At 43.5% G+C, this 16,489-nt stretch overlaps 1 protein-coding gene across 4 annotated transcripts in view; it reads left to right on the top strand.

The window, feature by feature from the left end:
- The window catches only part of SLC24A2 (solute carrier family 24 member 2), a 244,902-nt gene that overhangs the window by 181,151 nt on the left and 47,262 nt on the right, over positions 1–16,489 (top strand). The gene's annotated exons all lie outside the window — the stretch shown is intronic.

The raw sequence follows: 16,489 nt of genomic DNA, 5'->3' as shown, positions 1-16,489 counted from the left end.
CTCATTTCATATGATGTCAGTAGGAATTTTGCCACACCCCAGAAATAAAGAAGGTAAGATTGATTTCCTAGTTTAATAAAGTGGAAGAGCTCCTGAGTTTTCTTTGCCACGTGACCTGTCAGAGGCTTCCGTGTGCTCCTGTGCATTGCAGCATCGAGTAAAGCGTAAAGAGGGATGAAGTTTCTTGCCCAGACTTCTTTGATGAGAGGCCTCTTTCCTCCACGGAACCTCTTGCGGGACTGTTTTCGAAATGCTGATCAAGGTGCTATCCTTCACTAGGAATAGGAGCCTCTGAAAGATTAAAAAGTGTTCCAGACACATAGCCATCCCTCTCAAGTACTCACAGAAATACTTTGGAATACTTTGGAACAGGTCTTCCTCTAGCCACATCAAGCCACACCCTTCACCTCCAGGGCAAGCGAGGCCTGGCTTAAAGCTAATTCTGGGATTCTGTCTGAAAGATTCAAAGCCAGCCCAGTAACCTCAGACCAGGCAACAGCTACATGTGACTCTTTCAGACACTCGAGAGCCTCCCCCTCCCCCTGAAAATAGTAACTGTGATTTGTGCTGCTTCCATTTGTACGACAGAAGCAAGTGTCATACAGATGTAGATGTTTGGGGCAATCGCTGTAGGCTACCTAACCTTCAGGAAATACCCCTCTCCATTTGAAGCATTTCTTTTCACACTTTTAGAAATGTGACTAGCTCTTGAGCAGGGCTTTATTGTAATTGCCCATATGACTAGTCCTCATTTGTAACTATTTCCAGGAAATCCTCTGGATGTTATGTGAGGTCAGCTACTTTAAATGAGGGCCCGTTTTTCCCCCCTCAAGTGGAGCAGTGGAAAGATGGGTTATATATGCTACCCCATATCTTAAGGGGAATTGAGTGATGATTTCCTAAATATAGAGAATTGTCTTGAACATATCCAGCTCATTATTTTAAGGCCCTGCTATATGCAAATTATGTTGCTAGGTGCTTTGGGGAAATACGAGATGAAAAGGTGAGCAATTTGCCCCCCGCAGAATTTATAGACAGGGAGAAAAATGAAACACAGTAACCACTGAGCCACCAGGAAGAAAGTGGTAAGTACCATAGATATTCGGAAGAAAATGGCAGACTCCAGAAAGGGGAAGGATTGCTTTCAACCAGGGGGAAGATTTTGTGGAGAAAATGAACTGGGTTCCAAGGATCAGTAAATATGGGATAAACTGGGGAAGGAAGGGTGGTAAGTTCTGACCTACCAGACTGAGGATGGAATCAAAGGATAGGGACACACCAACCTTTACTGGCCACCTGCCAAGTGCAGTGGGTGTCATTTAATCCTTATAATGACCACACAAGGTGGATTTTTTCAAAGATGAGAAAGCCAAAGTTCAAAGTGTTTTATTAGATGAGGAAACTAAGACTCAGAGAAGTAAAGTAATTTGCTCTGGGACTCAGGGGTACTAAGTGGTGAATTGGGACCCAAAGTCAGGACCGTGGCACACCCAGGCTCTGCCCTCTTGGTACTGCTGTAGTTTGATGTACCAGGTGGGTGTGAGGAAATGGACCCTTCAAATTGGCGTCAGAATAGGGAGTGGAAAGAAATGCTTGATGGAGACCAATCATGGGAAGGGTTTTAACTACAGACTTAGGATGAGGGCATCATAGAGTGAACAACAATGAGCTCCTGAATAAAACATGAACCGCTACTTGGACACTTCACCATAAAAAGGTTATTTTAATAAGACAATATACTCACTCTCGGACATTGGACAAAATCATGACATTTTGACAAAAAGTGACATTGCCCTCAGAGCCCTCTCTCTCCCTCCCTCATCTTCAGGTGCCTTAGAAACTAAACTGGAAGACCTCCCTAGGCCACACCCAGCCTCCTCCTCACCCCAAGCTAATCAGAATTTCATTCATCCATTCACTCATTCATTCATTCATTCGTTCATTCTCTAATACATCCACTCAACAACACTCAGTAAGTACCAGGCATTGGACCGGGTCCAGGGCTGATTGAAGACAGTCCTTCTAAAGAATTCACACTCTAGTGGGAGACACAGGCAAAGAGATGAGTGGTATGATGGACAGACCCAAGGTGCAGGGAGAGTCCAGTGGAAGGCATCATATTCAGTCTTGGGAAATGAGGACAGGCTTCTCAGAGAAGTGATGTCTGCATTGCCTCATTCCTGCATCCCAAGATGACAACACCTACTGGCCACCTGATCCTGTGTTCACTTAATAATAACTGAGCACCTGCTCTGTATGACACATTTTGCCAGACTTGATAGGTTAGTAAGGCTTACTCTTCCAAAGCACTGCATTTCCTTCTATAATAAGATGCCTCCAGGGATGCGAACAAATGACTCTAGAAGTGGCCTTTTGGTGACCTCAGACCGCTCTACATGGGCAGCCATCCTTTTATCTCCTTGTGCAGTAATACTGCATATTCTTGAAAGAGCGATCTCCAATTTTTACCTGGAGCTAATAACCCATAGTGTATTTCTCACCTGCAGATATCCAAGTTTCACACCATTCTCATTCTGGAAAACTCTCAAAAAGTTGAACTTTGCTTTCTTACTAAAATTAGGTGAAAATGTAGAAAGCTAGCTCAAAAGAAAACATCCTTGTGTGGTTGAACAGATGAATTAAAAGGAGAAGAGACCTTGCCATCCATTATATTAGATGGAACTAACTTTTACTCTTTGGAGATAAACGTTCATAGAGACGTGTAGATAGGTAGATAGACAGAAATCCTGACTAATATCTTGCAAAGAAGCAGTGTATGGGGAAGCTGCCTGCAGTGTACTGTCCTAAACTCATTGCCCCTTAACACTAGCCATTTCCAGGAAAAATAATTTCTTTATCATTTAAAAAGTCTTTGTTCATTTGTGTAAGAAAAAAAGATATAAAAAGTTGTTGTAATGTCAAGGGCAAAAATTACAATTATCTTTTCCTTAATGAGATTAAAGATACTACTTCATGGCAACCAATAGCCCCTTTCTTTACCAAACTAAAAAGCTAATGTCTTAACCTGAATGATGGGGTCCTAAATTAAGCATGTGGCTGAGTTTTGAAAACCCCCATTATCTTAAAGAAGTTAAAGCCTTTAAGGTCACATAGTCTAGCCAGTCATTTGATGTTCTTAACTGCAGTGAAATAGTCCAGTTCTTTTTCAACGAGAAATTGAATTTTGGAATACAATTTAACAGTATTTTCCATTACCAAAGATGTATCCTCTGAAACTGTAGTCCCAAAACAGATCTTTGGATTACCTGTGGCCTTCACATTATAATTTAATCTTTGCCTGAATGGATAAGACTGTGTTACATACACTGATATATTAGGCAGGATATGTTCAGCTGTATATAGTAGAAAATCCGAATTAACAGTGGCTTTGGTCAGATGGAAGTTAATTTTTCTCTCAAGTAAAAGAGGTCCAGAGGTAGGCAGTACGTGGCAGATATGGAAGCTCTTCACTAATCCAAGACCAATCCCATCTTCTTCATAATCCTAGTATATGACTTTCAACCTCAAGGGCACCTTGTGGTCCAAGATGGCTGCTGGTAGAGCTCCAGTCATCATGTCTATATTCCAGGAAGGAGGAAGAGCCAACATGATTTTCCCCAGCTATTTTGTCTTCTTTTTGAGGAGGCTTCCCTTTAGAACCTTCCAGTAAAACTGCCCAAAACCAGTTACATGTCTACACCTCATTTCTAGGAAGCTCAGAGATGTAGTTTATTAAACTGAGTGATTTGCTGTCCCCCAGCTTTACGTATTATGTCACTAGGAAATGAAAAGGAAATAGATACTGGATAGGCAACATTCAATCTCTCCTCAAAAGAGAAATATCACTTTTGTATAATTATATGTTGATAGGGAATATGAAGAACAGAGCAAGCTGTGTGAGGGATGTTGAGAATTCGTGTTAAATTTGAGATACCTGTGAGATATCCAAATGGAGATGTGGAGGAAGCAGTGGAAATGGAGTGTGTATCTTGGGAGAAAGGCCAGGGCTATGGATACAAATTTAGGAGTCATGCAATATAGGTGTTATTTAAAGCTTCAGAACTGGAGAAGAATACTGACCTAATCAGTAGGGAAGAGGAGGTCAAGGTTGACCCTGTGGACTCCAAAGGTTAGAGTCTGGGAAGAAGGGGGAGACCCAGCAAGGAAAACTAGGGTGGACAGAGAACCAGGAGAGAAGGGCATCCCAGAAGCCAAATGAACTGTTCCACAAGAAGGCAATGAAAAGGTGATACCATCAATGAATTGACCAGTAAAATCAAAGAATTGCTGTCGTACAAAGAGAGTGATGGACACAAAGTGAGATGCTTCAAGTCAGGAGTTTGGAAGTGGTACCATTATTGCTAATGATGAAGTCTAGATCTGACCACAGGAGTGGGTGAATAAGGTGAGCTAGGGGAGAGGGTAGCTGGAAATGAGCAGGTTAGGGTGGTGAGGAGCCAAGCGTTGCGGGGCTTACCTATTACCGAAGCTGGTAACAGGAGCTATGTAAAAGAGTAGCGGGTTCTGGAATGACAGAAGGTTGATGAGGAAGTCAGTTGCCATAGAGGTGGTAGAGGTGGCTTATGCTTCAAAGGCACAAGAAATGGTTTGGAAGTAGTGAGAAAGGGGGGATGGAATGTGGGCCATTTGGAGAGACAAGCACCTGCCCCTTTCAAGGGCCATGAGAGAAAAAGGGCCCTCAGGAAACAGAAAGGCAAAGAGAATATTCAAAGCAGAGGTTAAGGACGTAGAGACAGATTTACTGGTGGCAGAGGTGTGAGATTGAGTCAGGTCAGGCATTTTCAGAGCCACATGGAGATGAAGGTCTGGATGGTGTTGGATGACCCAGAGGCTCTGCTGAAAGGAAAAGGATACAGGATGGAATGGGAACAACTTAACAATGTGTTAGAAGTTCTTACTTGGTAGGGGCCCCCCAGGCAGTTTGCACTGATAAAGTAGGGCCCATCTTTCCAGGATAGGGGAGCGCTAGGGAACCCCTTAAGTCCAGCTGGGGGTGAGGAAAGTTGAAGAAGGAGCCTTCCTCAATTCAGAGAGCGAGAGGGTTCAACCCAGCACAGGAAGACCTTTCCTACAGACATGGCCAAAGATGCAATGGCCTGCCTCAAAAGCCAGTGAGTCCCCCTCCTCTGGAGAAGCCAAGGTAGCCTCTGTCAGAAGAGTGTTCAGATAATGGACACCTTGATAGCCCTTTGAGTCCCATGTCCAAGATTCTTTCCTAGTTCCTTGCATTAAATGTGATGGCAGGCACTGGTTTAGAGTCTACTTTTGAGATTAAATCTTTTGAAAACTTGATCTTACATTTTGGGTAAGCTGCCACCAGGACTGTGGGTAGATAGGTTCCTGGGCCACAGCTTCTGAAACAGAAGGCTTGTGTATTATTTGATCCAGTTCATAGACAAATTGTTTATTAATGTGGTTTTATATATAGGGGGTATTACAAAAGATAGTTCCTGTGAAATAGACCTTTAAAAGAATAACTACCTTCTCTTTTAGTTGCAAATACAAACTTTTAGCACAGTAAAAATTGTAACTGCAAATTACTTTTAACTATTCCATTTAATTATAAAAAAGCATTACATACATACAGAAGTAAAAAGCAAACACGACATAAGGGAAAGCAATAAAAACGAGTCTCCCTTTTACCCCAGATTCCACTCATTCCTTAGAGTTAACCACTGTCATCTATTTTCTAACATACACGCTTTTCTTCTATACACCGTTTTCTGTATCTGGCTTTTGTTTATTAGCATATAGTGGAGACGTTTCCATATCAGCACTTTCCTTATCCTTTACTAGCTACATCGTATTCTACTGCTTGCCTCTTCCATGATAGGTCCTTCCCATCAGTCCCCTGTCAATGGCCATTTACGATATTTCCATTCCTGTTGATTTATCCAATTATTAGAACACCACATGAGCATCTTTCCCCATATAGCCAATTCTACTGAATGGAAGATATATACATATAAAATAAATCCCTAGAAATAGAAATGCGAGATCAAAGCATATACGCATTTCAGATTCTGAAAGCTATTGCCAAATTGCCCTCCAAAGGAATTGCACTAGCTGATGTTCCCACCAACAGTGAATGAGAGCTCCTCAAACCAACTTAATGAAGTCCCTTGAAGAGTCCTTACAAAGCAGATCAGCCTTTGCATTGTAACTGCCTTCTAATTTACTGATTTCAGAAGCCAGATTTTTTTCTTACCAAAGTTGAGTTAAAGCCAGGGTTCAGTTATGATGGAAGTCTTTCCTCTAAATTAAATGACAAGGCTATTCTTCCTACACCGAATATCCAATTTCCACCACATCATGTGCCCCCCTTAGCACAAGACTGTTGTCATCCCTGCAGAATGTCTGAAAGGTACACTGCAAGTTAACTTTCTGCCTTCCAATTACCAAAAGTGGGGAGCCCCTGTTGTGCATGGACACCATTTCCCATACCATGTTACGTTTCATTCATTCCAGGTTCATGGTTTAACTCATTCAGTCCAACTTGCCATCACCGGAGGATTTTTCTAGCCACAGATGCTCTCGGTAAGGCTGAGCCTTACCCCTCCCCAACATGTACTGCCTCACCATTTATTAACCACATTACTTTTTTAGAGATGTATTCTTACAAGTATCTCCTGGGGCTGGATCTTAGGAAGACAGCAGCCTAGTAGGTGCATAATCAGACTAACCAGCTAGTAACTGCTGTCAGATCTGTCAGAAAGACCAAACCAGCTGCGTGGGTGAATCCACGGTCTTCCTGAAAACCAGGACCAAGGAAGTCTAATTAGAATACATCCAGTTTTTCAGACTTCATTGCGTCTTATTTTCATGATCTAAACTGTCAGCAGTAAAAGCAGAAAGATCGGACCTGGCAAGTAAAGGCAGATTTTGCCACATTGCGTATGTAGGTGTTAAGTTGCAGCAAAAGGCAAATTGTGGATGCTGCTTTTTGTCTATTTCTGACATCCCCAGAGCTGAAAATGCTAAGTTGCCTTCATTAGTCAAACTTGAATACTATTATTACAAGTTAATGATATGATTTCCCACCCCCATGAAGCTTTCTCTTACAAAAAAGAAAAAGTGGGAATCTGTAATACCAGGAGGCTGGCATGTTCAATTATGCATGGTAAGATTCTCTTTTGATTACATCTGAAATGAACTGAACCATGTCATTTTAGTCATGGACCACTAAGCCCTCAGTAGCATTTAGTTAAGAACACTCAGCATGTGTCGGCACTTCTGTCGCAAAACCATGCTTCAAATGAGATCTACAGGCACCGGTTTACGATGTAACATTGAGGATTCCAGAAACTAGGAAATAGGAGCTCAAATCAACTGACGATTCACAGACACATGAAATCCTGGTGACAGGAGATGATGTATGTACGTGAAACAGTGGCTGCTCCTGAATAAATGCCAGCCAAATCTAAGATCTTTCATTTCACATCAGGATAAATAATTGGGTGATATATAGGCTCATCAGAAGAAAGAACTGTTTTATGTTCTGTTTTTTATATAAAAGAGTAGCCATTCAATACATACGTATTCAGCACCCACGATGTGTCAGGGCTGTGAACAAATAACAACTTGGCCCAAATGAATACGTTAATGTCACAACCCACTTGCAGAGACACACCCAAGATATGGGCTTTGAAAACTGACTCTGGAGAGATCTTTTGCACCCATTTGGTGGTAGTGGGGCTGGATGTTGGCAAGTCTTGAGATCTGAGGCCTGCCCTATAAAGTGATTGTTTATTCGTTTATCTCTCAGATACCCACAGGGGGCAAGGGACGGGAACACGAGAAAGACAGTCAAACCTTCCATCATCTGTCAGCCGCTACCTGGCTCAGAACTCCAAAGCTGAGATCAGAGAAACCCCTTTGAGAATTTCGTGTGTGGGAGCCATTTGTATCCGTGTATATGAGACAGAAATTTTTGGAAAATTAAGTTCCTAAAATAATAAAGCAGGTGACCTAAAATAATAAAGAACATTAGCTCTCAAGCGGTGTCAGCCTCAGCTAAGGTCAGTAAGCTGGCTCTTTTCCTGAGACACTGTATTCTGCCATTGATCCTCGCTGTGAGTTTTTTGGTTTGTGAAATCCCAATTTTGCCTGGGTTTGATTAGATTCTATGCTTTTTAAAAAGCCTCAAAATAGATAAATATTGACTGTAAACACTATTAGAGTTTAGAGGCTTAATCACAGCATTAACCAAGAAGAGTGCCTGGTGAGTTTTCAGCAGTGTTTGTGCAGGTTTCCGGTCCTTCCTTGTTTCTCTACCCCCAGAAGGAACATAAGCTATGAATAGATTTTTATACAGCAAGTGCTCTAACCCACACACACACACACACACACACCCTTTGTTGTTTGTGTTAATGTTGGTATATTCATAAATACTTATTGAGGACCAGCCTAGGAAGTAGGCATTGGGGAGCAGATGAAAAATGGTAGCCCTATCCAGCTGGCTGGAGAGAGGTCAGTAGAATACCTCTGAGGGTCTATGATAACTGGTATGATAGGATGGATATCAGTGCTGTGATAGAGAAACGTACCAGGGTGCCTTGCCAGCCCAGGAAAGGAATTCAGGGAAAGTTTCCTAAAAGATGAGATGCTTTGAAGCAGAGTCTTAAAAAGGAGTGAGACATGCAAATAACAAGTGTGGAGCATTCCAAGCCACAAGAAGTGTAACTTAAAAACTGGGAGATCAGTCAAGAGACTGTAACCAACATCCACGCTGGAAATGTTGGATCTAAAGTGTTCAAAAGTAGACTCTGAAGGAGTTGGTAACTAATTGAATGTGGAGTACAAGGGGGACCTCTAAGATGGCTAGAAAACACTGTGAGTGAGAAATCACCAATAGAAAGTGCAAGCAGATGGGCACATTCCTAGGAGGAAGACAATGGGTGGGAGTGGTGGGCATGTTGAGTTTTACTGTGAAGGGGACTTGCAAGTGAAGTGTTCAGAAGTCCATTGGATAAGAGGATCAGAGCTAGAGATCTGAATTTGGGAATCACTGATATTCAGGTGGAGGTCCGTTGGGTTCTTTGGCAGAATGTGGGGGTGGGGGACAGGGAGCGAGGAGGGAGCCTGAGGAATAGTGTGACACCTAAGTGTCACTCTCAGGAGTCCTGGAAAATCAGTTTGGACTGGGATGAAGAATATCAGATGCACTGAGAGACCCAGTCGTGTGGAGGCAAAAGTGGCCAAGGGTGGATTCAGTGGAGCAATGCTGACAAAGGCCGGGTGCACGGTGAAGAGGTGAGCAAAGGAGCCCCGGGGACCCAGAGGTACCAGCATAGGCTGACCTCTCCAGAGGCTTGGCTGTGAAGGGAAGGCAAGTGAGGGCAGTGCCAGCAGGAAACCTCAAGTCAAGAGAAAGGTTCCCAGTGGAGAGACTTAACCATGATTATATGCTGAGGGGAAAAGGAAGGACTGAAGAGTCATAGTGAGTGAGTAGGCAAAGGCACTACAGAGTCAAGGAACTGGAATAAAGGACAAAAATCTCAATCTTTAAGATATCAACTTTTGAAAAGCATTGGAAATCTTCCAAAATATTTATGAAAGCATTCCATATTTCCACTGATCAGCTGACCCTGCTAGGGAAGTTGATAGGATCAGTTCACATGCGGACAGATCCATTCTTTACAGTTGATTCCAAAGGTCATTCTTCTGGAAAATCATTTTTTAAAGCCTTAATAAGGAAATCTGGCTGCTTCATTTCACTGTATGATGGCCAGCCGTTGAGATACAATTATGTATATATTCTCATTAATTACAGAAACTAGTCCTATGATTAGATCTATAAAAATAACTACAACCAAATTATGTTGATTACCTTATTATATGGTTCATTCACAGAATATTTACTAAAGACATTTTACAAAATACTTTATTACAATACTAGTTTGATTTCCATTATCAATGTAGTCGTAACAACCAGTTTTACATGATGCTTCACAAAAATTAGAAAAAATGATTTAGAGGTTGTGCTTCAAAAATAAATTTAAGAATAAATAAACTCTATGTTCTTGGCATTTTTGCTTAAGATGAAAAATTTTGTAATGTTTTCCTTTTAAGAATAAAAATCAGGGTGCACCTGGCTGGCTCAGTCATTAGAGCATGTGACTCTTGATCTCAAGATCATGAGTTCAAGCCCCATTTTGGGCATAGAGCTTACTTTAAAAAAGAAAAGAAAGAAAAGAATAAAAATCAGGCCAGATCCTGTGAGGTGAATAATCTGCTCCATGAGGACAGTTTGTAGAATGGAAAAGGAGTTTATTCCTTCAAGCTGCTGAGTGGTATCTTGTATCTTGGAACTTTCCCTATTCTCTGAGTTTCCATACCCTTCTGAGAAGGCACCCACCATCATGAATCTTAAGTCCTTGTTTTTTGTCTCTCTGTCTCCAGGCTGTGACTCTACAAGGGCACCAGCTAGATTTATCTTATTCACCAAACACTGCCTGGTACATAGCACGGGTCTGGTTCATATTTACAGAGTGGATGATTGTTTGTGATCCGTACTCACTTGAAAGCAAAGCTCACATTCCTAAGAGAGCTGATGTAGGGAGAACTTCACTGGAATTCAGTGAGTGCATACACGGTGCCAAGCATCATTCTAAGATGCTTGTTGAGGGATAAAAGATGGTGAGAGAAGGTCCCTTCCCCAGAGCCACCTGCTATCTGATGGGAAAGCAGACATGTGAGCAGCCAACTGAAAGAAATAAGCACTACGATGAGGTATAATCAAAGTGCCATGGGAATGATGGATTTCCACTTGGGAAGGGGGGTGTGAATATCATTAGATACCTTCAGGTTGGGCCTTCAGTGAGGCCTTAACAAATGAGAAGCATTTTAATGAACAAGGAGGAGCCAAAGCCCCCTTTTCAACCTTCTGTGCCTTCTTCGGTGCTCTCTGTACCTCCTCTGTGTCACACAGGGCCCTCTCAGCACCTACTTTGCCAGCCCTGGTGATGTGCAGAAAGAGGATGACTGGCATGCCCCCGGACTGTGGACACCTAGTCCACCCCATTTTCTCCTATTTACCTTCAGAAAGTTCCTGGGATTCCACATGTAGACTCAGTCCCACTGGGGCCTTGGGTTTGCATAGACCTGGAAGGATTTACTTTGGGTCATTAGCCAACAAGAAACATATTAAGGAGTGGTTGCCTCAACTGCTTGCCTGGAAACCCAAACACAATGATTTATCAAGCCCTACAGGGCTCTGGGGATGCCATAGGGAACAAAACCAATGGAAAGCCCTCCCCTCATGGAGCTTGGCTGCTAATGGAAAGCAACAGATAATCAATAGTAATGATGATATAGTATATTAGATGGCGATAAATATTTTAGAGAAAACAAGCTGGGGATAGGAAGTGCTGGAGAGAGACAGGCTGCAGTTTTAAATAGGCTGCTCAGAGAAGCCTCTGAGAAGGTGAGATTTGAAGAAATACTTGAAGGAGTTGAGAGAGTGAACTCCATGGATCTCTGGGGGAAGAACATTCCAGGTAGGGGGACCAGCAAATGCCATGGCTCTGAGGTGGGACACCAAGGAGGCCAGCGTGGCTGGAGCAGAGTGAGATTGGAGAGAGGGAAAGGATGAGGCAGGGCAGCCTAGGTGGCTAAACCTCCTTACAGGTCCTTGTAACGACCTTGACTTTCACCTTGACCTGGAGAGCCACTGCAGGATTTTGTCCAGAGGAGTGACATGATCTGATTGATCACGAAGGATACCAGGATGAGACCGGCCTGGGAGACTGGTTAGTAGACCAGCAAGGTCACTGCTGAGACCAGGAGGGGAGGAAGGAGAAGTGGCCAGATTCTGAAATATTTTGGAAGTAGAGATACCAGACTTGCTGATAGATCGCATGTGGGCTGCGAGAGAAAGAGAGAAGCCCAGGATAGCCCCAAGGTCAGTGTTTGCTTATTGCCACATCAGTTACATTGCATCCCTCCTCAGAGTGACGATGGCCTCTCTGACTTGAGTCTGTGATTCCAGAGGGAAAAAAAGGCAATGAATAAACAGGAGGTACATTCAGCTGCACTTTTGCTTTTTAAGCTACCTGCCAAGTCGTAAACTTCAAAGACAGAGATAGGAAAGGCAGAATTGAAAACACAAAAATAGATTTCAAAACACTGTGTTCAAGTTTTGCCTTCTGTTTCATTTTTTTCTTTTCTTCTCCCAAATCAAGGTCTGTTCACTGAAGTGTGTGTGGCTGCTCCCATTTGCATCTATATATCTCTTTTGTCCCATCTCTTCTGCGTTGCTGATGCTCCGAATGTTCCGTAGGAGCCAGGACCTAATTGATCACCAACCCCAAGGGTTCTTTTGTAACACCGCGTATTACAGGCTTGGTGAGAAAGGGGTGAAGGAATTTCCTGGGACTGTTTTGATTAATTAACAGCTGAACAGAAATGAAATCCATTGCTGTGCAGCTTGGGGCTTCTCTTTCACGTCTGGGTGACAGGGTCAAGGATTTTGATTCCTGATTGGTTTTCCAAACTTGTTCTTATTCACATTAGGGCCTTACACTCTGATCTTTTCTTCTGCTCTTCCCTGCCACCCCCTCAACACACACTCCCCTGCGGATATTCAGCTGGTATTCTTTTGCAAACTTCAGGACAGGCTAAACTATATTAAAACTGTGTACTAGGTTTTGACGTAGGTGCCTCACGATTTGAACAGAGTTTGCTATTTTTGAGATTTTAAGTATACAAATATCTGTCGCTGTGTAAAAATACAACACTTCGAGGCTTTGCACTACAACAGAGTGTATTTTTTAAGGTTGCCTTAAAACATGTAAAAAATCACTCCTGCCCTCACTTTGAAAAGTACCCCAAAATGTCTTCATTCTTCATCCCCAGGCACAGGGCTGCAATTGTTTCTGACATCTGTCCCTCTGTGTCAACCCTAACGCCAGCGTGGAGTCCATGCCTCAAATAGTTTATGGAAGTGGCCCCCTTACTGCCAAGGTCTCCTGCACCAGAGGCTGCTAAACATGAACTCTGTTGTGAATATCTCTTTTTCTTCTCAGTACTTCATCAGGAGGATGTCCTATCATTCCTCTCCATAATAATAACCATTTCGGAGTGACAATTCCTTTACTGTATATCAGAGCCCGTCTAAACACCTGATGCATATTAACGCATTGAGCCTTGCAACAGCTGTATGAGAAGGGTGTTCTTATTATCCCTGTTTTAAAATTCTGAGCCTGAGACACAGGAGGTAATACCCTTGTGCACCGGAAAGGTCTTGGAGCACACAGATCCATTGTGCGGCCGTAATTCCTTGCCTGCACTCTGTCCCCACAGGTGGTGGGAGAAGACTGATCATCATCTTTCCATTTTGAGATTGCAAAGATATCAGTGTTTAAGACACAGAACGTCAGCTCTGTCACCTTGACCTTCTCCATCTCAGGAAGGTGTAAAGTGATCCTTTTCCTAATCGGTTTGGAACTGACTCGGGAGGCCTCACTGAAACCTGAACACCAATCCAACTAGGCTTAGATGTCAGGTGAGGGTGTAGCTAATTCTCCAGACTCACATGTCTGGACTGATAGAGAAGATGCCAGCGCTTCTCCTAAGGCAGGTCAGGGCCCTGTCACCTTGACCCTGTGGTTTTCGTTACTTTTTCTTTTTCCTCTTATTTACAGATTTCTTCTGATGCCACGCGTCATGATAAGCCCCTTGCACACATTTTCTCACTTAAGCTTTGCATCGGACTCATGAGCCAGTGCCGTAGGAATCCCTGTTTAACAGATGGAATCCCTGTTTAACTCACCCAGCAGAGCCAGTGAAAGAGGCAGGGTTTAAACCCAGATCCACCTTTGAACGCAGTCATGTCCAAAATTTAACCACAATACTGTGCTGTCCCAAACACACACACACACACACACACACACACACACACACACACACCCTACTGGGTGTTCTGCCCAGTTTGTGGCTTCAGGCTAAACAGGTCCAGAACTCGCCATGCCTTCCTACCCCGAGGCCCAGAGGGTCTTTGAAAATCACTGCTTCTGCGCTGGCTTCTGCCCCAGAGACCTCATGCTTTCTCTTGTCTGGCTAGCCATCCTCACATCTGTTCTCAGGGGGTGCCCTGTGGCAATCCCTGACATGTCCATTGGGCTAAAATGGGCATGCCTGGCTTTGTCAGGCTCTGCCCCACCACCCTCCAGGAGGATACCTGTGTGTTGAATTCCGAAGGTGGTATTTCACTGCTGCTTTTCTCGAAAGGACTCTTGGAGGGAAAATCCTTTTAGGCCACTGAGCAGCCATTGTCAGCACTGGGAATGCAGAATGGTAATCAGGTCATGGTAACTGGGACGAAGGTTGAATTTCAAAAGTTGCAGAGGTGAGTGGGAAGGAGAGATCCCAGCCAGCCTCTGCAGCTTTGTCCTGTTGCCCCTAGGGCTAAGCCCCAAGAGAACAAATAGAGCTAATCCTTCCCACCTTTCAGAAGCTTAGAAAGTCCCAAGTGCTGCTGCAGTGGGAAAAGTACAAACACACTCTCTAGAAAGCCCTCGCTGACCTGTAAAAACGTTCAGGACCCTATGAAATCCCAAGTCTAGAGTCATTTCCTACCCTATGCTCCTAGCCTCCCTTTAGAGGATTTGGGAAAGCCAGCCCATGAGTGGCTGTGGCCAACACCGTGGCCGAACCCTTCCATGCTTTTGGGTCCCTTTTACTATCATTTCTCCCTGGTATACATCTAAGCTCTGAAAAATACTCCTGTAACCACAAACAAGATGTGATTAGCTGTTTTCTATCAAATAGTTTCTCTGCCATGATTCATGACTTTGGGGCATTCCTGGGGTCGGGTTATTTCAGATTATGTTCCCACAGGTTTATTTGTCTCTTCTTCTGAATGTTTCCTGCTTTCTTACTATTTTTTAAGTAATTTTTAAACAGCAGTATTTGATCCTTTTCATCTCACAGAGATCCAGGAGGTTCCAAGTTCAAAGAATGACCCTGAAACCACTGAACGGTTTGATTAGTAAGAGCATTCTCTCCTATAATGTTTCAGAACTTGCCTTTTCCATCTCCTGAACTTTTTAGCAAATGATGTGAGGACATCTTGGAATTGTCTTCCACGAGAAGTACCACTCTTCAGGCTTAAGGCTGCAGAGTATGGACAGGCACGCTTCATTATTTGTCTCATCTCCAGATGAGACGAGGTTTGGCAGCCAGGACAGTGGCTCGCATCAACACTGCCTTGGCAACGTCCAGGCAATCACAGCCCCCTGCCTACCTCCTCCCTCCTTCCTCTTCTCATTTTCATTCCTTTCTTAGTCCCTTTTGCCTCCTCCTTCTCCTCGTCCCCAGGCTTTCTTTTCTTCCCCCTTTTCTTCTCAGAATTTCTCTCAGAAACTAAATAGAAACAGCCAAATTCAAAACACCTTTCAGCGTGGTGAACCTAACGCTCACCCTCAACATCCCTCAAGGATGGACGTCATGCCTATCACCTCCTCCTTTTTTCTCATTCTTTCTGAAGCCCAAGCCACATCCTAACCTACTTTGTTCTGTGTAATGGTTCCTTTCCTATTTCCTTCGAGAGGGTGCGCTTTGGTGCACATTCATTGCCTACAATGAGGCACTCTCATCCTAGAGACTGCCTTTGCAGTAGCAAGGTGTCTAGGCCTATGACTGATGGAGCTTGGAAGCAGAAAGGGCTCCATCCTGTGTCACCTTCCCCATGGCATCAGCTGATCCCACTCTAGTTTACGGCTTCTGTCACCACCACCCCCCCCCCGTGACGCAAGTCACTACTTTGGCGACACCCCATGATTTCCATCCTTGAGGAAGGGAGGCTAAGTGGATGCCAACCTGCCATGGCCCATCCTAGGAAAAGAGACTCTCGAAGAGAAACATTTGGGTTTTGCTTGGGTTTGGTTCACTTTTTGGTCTGACTAGAGAAGCAAAATGAGATCTTCTGCAATACGCTGCTAGAGAATGCAGCCAACGCAAATGCCTACTGAGAAAATTGTAGAGGTTGTGGTGTATTGAAGGACTCGTCATATCTGAATCTAGGCAATAACCAGTCAGTTTAAAATGAGGCTCCTTTGTGCCTTGAATGTTCTCGGTGGGGGGGGGTGGGGGGGGGGCGGGAATCAAGGACTAAAAGAGAATGTACTATGTTTCACTAATTTCCACATTTTTGCATGCTTTTTGTTTCCTGTGCTTGTTGCATGCATTTAACCATTAACTATGTCAATAATGGAGAAGAAATTAAGTGTTATTCTTGTGGTATAGTCTGTTTTAAATGACTGTTTTGAGAATTTTGAGTGTTTTTTCCAGCACCTTTCCCTAAGCATCCCATCACTGACAGACATTACTTGCTCTGCTCAGTTGATCATTCTTTGCCCTGAATCCCCAGATGGAATCCGTTGCCTCCTTGATGCTTTAATCGCAGCTGACTCAGCTCATTCAGAAAGCTGGGATGCATGCTCCCAACTCATTTAGACTCTTCAATGTT

This window comes from Leopardus geoffroyi, chromosome D4, assembly GCF_018350155.1.
Source record: "Leopardus geoffroyi isolate Oge1 chromosome D4, O.geoffroyi_Oge1_pat1.0, whole genome shotgun sequence".
In the NCBI taxonomy this organism is placed as follows: domain Eukaryota; kingdom Metazoa; phylum Chordata; class Mammalia; order Carnivora; family Felidae; genus Leopardus; species Leopardus geoffroyi.
This window is presented reverse-complemented; position numbering and strand designations above follow the sequence as displayed.